This window comes from Neovison vison, chromosome 9, assembly GCF_020171115.1.
Source record: "Neovison vison isolate M4711 chromosome 9, ASM_NN_V1, whole genome shotgun sequence".
NCBI lineage: Eukaryota > Metazoa > Chordata > Mammalia > Carnivora > Mustelidae > Neogale > Neogale vison.
Genome location: NC_058099.1, coordinates 51,558,874 through 51,562,128, shown reverse-complemented (window position 1 = coordinate 51,562,128; position 3,255 = coordinate 51,558,874). Strand labels below are relative to the sequence as shown.

Here is a 3,255-nt window from a genome sequence, read left to right as displayed (position 1 = left end):
TGAGTTGGCAACTCCACTTCTAAAATTTTTCCTTATATACAAATAAATACACATGTGTGTATGAATGTTCATGTCATTATTGTTTGTGCTTGCAAAAACCTTAACTCCCTTCCTGTCCATCAATAATGCATTAGTTAAGTAATAGTACTTTCCTACAGTGGAAAGTAGGAAATGTATGTCGCCCATTAAAAAGATGGTTAGCTTTATATGTCCAAGACTAGAGGGAATTATCTTTAATCATTACCTGCATATCCTTCTGGTAACAAGATTGTGGAGTAAAGTAAGCCATGATAACACGAAAATATTCACTAACTGGCCACTCAAATATCCTACCTTGCTACCTCTGCCTTCAGATGATGAGATCAGCTCAAGCCATACCAGTGCCAAATGTCAATCTGATAATCAGACTCATCGATAATTAAAGATAAAACAGTAACAATGATGACAAGATAGGCACTCCAGAAGAACATAATTTGAATGTCAAAGGATTTGTCACTGAGATCTGATAAAGCCCAGAAATAAGTTTGTACGAATGACTGTCCTTAAGATAACGCTGTGAAAATTAAATATAAGTGGAAAGAGACTATGTTGAGGTAGTGTACAATTTGGAGGGAGAAAGGACTCACCGCTCACTCCCAGTGACACTTGATTTTTTTTTCCTCCTTCTAAGAAACACCACAAGGTTACAATTATAATCTAAATTTTGTCAAAAATTAGAAATCTATTTTCATGAATTTTAGTGTTTTTTAGAAAAAGTTTTCAATTAACAATAATTATGCCTCGGATGAACCTCATTGGCTACAATACTGCCACTGCGCAAAGCTGAATTTTAGTGTTTTTTAAAGATCAAGTCCCAATAAAATCATATTCTCACTATTAACTATTTTACTTGGCCTCTTACTTAAGAGGCCTTTTTTCAGTTCCAGTTATGCTAATATACCCTTCTCTATGTTGTCAAGTGAATAGAGTTGACTGCCAAATTGTTTCCTCCTGCTTGCACAAAAACATTTAAATTATTTTTTTTAAGATTTTTTTATTTTATTTACTTGACAGACAGAGATCACAGATAGGCAGAGAGGCAGGCAGAGAGAGAGAGGAGGAAGCAGGCTCCCCCACTGAGCAGAGATCCTGATGTGGGGCTTGATCCCAGGACCCTGGGATCATGACCCAAGCCAAAGGTAGAGGCTTTAACTCACTGAGTCACATAGAAGCCCCAACATTTAAATTATATACATGTATATGTGTGCTTGTATATATGTGGAATATTCTGGCATGATACATAACAGATTAGTGATAGTGGTACCTCTGGGGTGAGGAACATGGGGGATTGCAGCATAGAGAAGACATTTACCTTTTACTATCATTTCTTTGTATAATTTTTTAATCCTTTAGTGTGAGCATATATTAATTTTATAATTTTTAAAATATGCACATTTAAAATAATTATTACCTAATTTAAATAAATGAATTTAAAAATGAGTTAAAAACAGAATCAAAAAGAAAGTCAGAACTAATTCTATCTACAGGAGTTTTCAATCCTTGTTGAAGATTATTTTATTATTGAATAAGAATTCACATAGGATGACTACGAAAGAAGATAATCCTGGAGTTTTAATAAAAACTCCCCTAATTGTGAGGATGGGGGGAGCCAGTCATCTGTGAAATGTGTTCTATAGCCACAATTAAATTTATAGGGAGATCTATTATCCCTGTAATTCCTTCGATGGTCTTTCATTTCCTTTATCCCATGAATTAGTTACCTAAACCCTCACCATTTGAAAATGTCTCCCTCCCAGAATTAATAAGGTATGTGGTAGAATTTCCCCAGCAATTTTTGGATATGTAAGATGTGTCTACACATACCTTAAATCCTACGCTTGTTCTTTGGAGAAGGTTTTGCCTTTCTTAGAATCATGTCTCTCACACACTTTCTCTTTTCTCCCTTTACTGTTGCGTCCCCACAGCGGGTGCGAGGGTGGTGTCACCAGCTTTGCTGGCCCTCTCAGCCCACCGTCTCTGAGCCGGTCCTGAACCTGGGCTGCCTTCGTGACCTACTCCAAGTTGTGTGCTTTGTGAGTGGCCACTAAACCCCATCCGGTCAGCTTTGCTAACTGCTGGGAATAATGTATCTTTTTTTTTTTTTTTTTAAATATTTATTTATTTATTTATTTGACAGAGAGAGAGATCACAAATAGGCAGAGAGGCAGGCAGAGAGAGAGAGAGGAGGAAGCAGGCTCCCCGCCAAGCAGAGAGCCCAATGCGGGGCTCGATCCCAGGACCCTGAGATCATGACCTGAGCCGAAGGCAGCGGCTTAACCCACTGAGCCACCCAGGCGCCCGGGAATAATGTATCTTGAATGCTTTCTGTGTACTGTTCATGATGCCAAGGACGTTTATCAGGATGGGTTCTCAAAAATCACTCCCGCTCTACAGTTGAGGAAACTACACAAATAACACAATTCTGATTCAGCAGGATTGGGAGTAATTACAGCAACTCTGAAAGCACCCCTCATCTAATCGGTCCCGCCATAAACTTTGTCTAAAATCCAACCATCCCACTACCTCCCCGCTACCACCCTGGTCCCTGGACCACCACCTGTTGCCTGGACGATTGCAAGGGAAGGGCCTCCAACTTGGTCTTCTTTCTTGTTCCCTTGGCCCTTTTTCAAAATCTTTAAATGTGAGCTAAGGCATATCACTCTTCTGCTTCCCATCTCACCCTGAGGAGAAACAAAGTACTTAGAATGGCTTATCCAGTCCCTGCCCCACTGGGCTCTCTCTCCCTCTCTGAAATCATCTACTACAATTTGTCCCTGAGTTTGCTCTGATCTACCCATTACTTTGATACCTCCTGTTTTCCGAATTTTAGAAAACAGACTAATTCCACTTTAGTGACATACCCAAATGACTTTACTTTTCAAACAGATGGGGAACTGGTGTGCTGTGGCTTTGTTTATCCTTTGTCTCGGGCAAATGAGCTCTGCAAGGACAGAAACTATCTCGTAAAATTTACTCTTGTTTCTGGTGTCTAGAAGAGTGTGGGCACTGCTGAACACATCCTATGTGTTCAGAAATAATTGTTGGATTTCTAGGTCTCTGTGTGAACAACCCACATGTTTTCAAGTCAGAAGTGGGTTCAAATTCCAGCTTTCTCATTCATTATGCGTATGTCCTTGTGGAATGCTTTCCTCTTGGTGGACATCAGTTTCACCTCCTGCAAGATTGAACTAGATATCCATCTCCTAGGTTTAGGGG

The 3,255-nt window shown here is 39.6% G+C and overlaps 1 pseudogene; it reads right to left on the bottom strand.

Annotated features, from left to right (window-relative positions):
- Window positions 1-693: 693 nt before the first annotated feature.
- LOC122917810 lies at window positions 694-824 on the bottom strand (annotated as a pseudogene).
- Window positions 825-3,255: the final 2,431 nt, after the last annotated feature.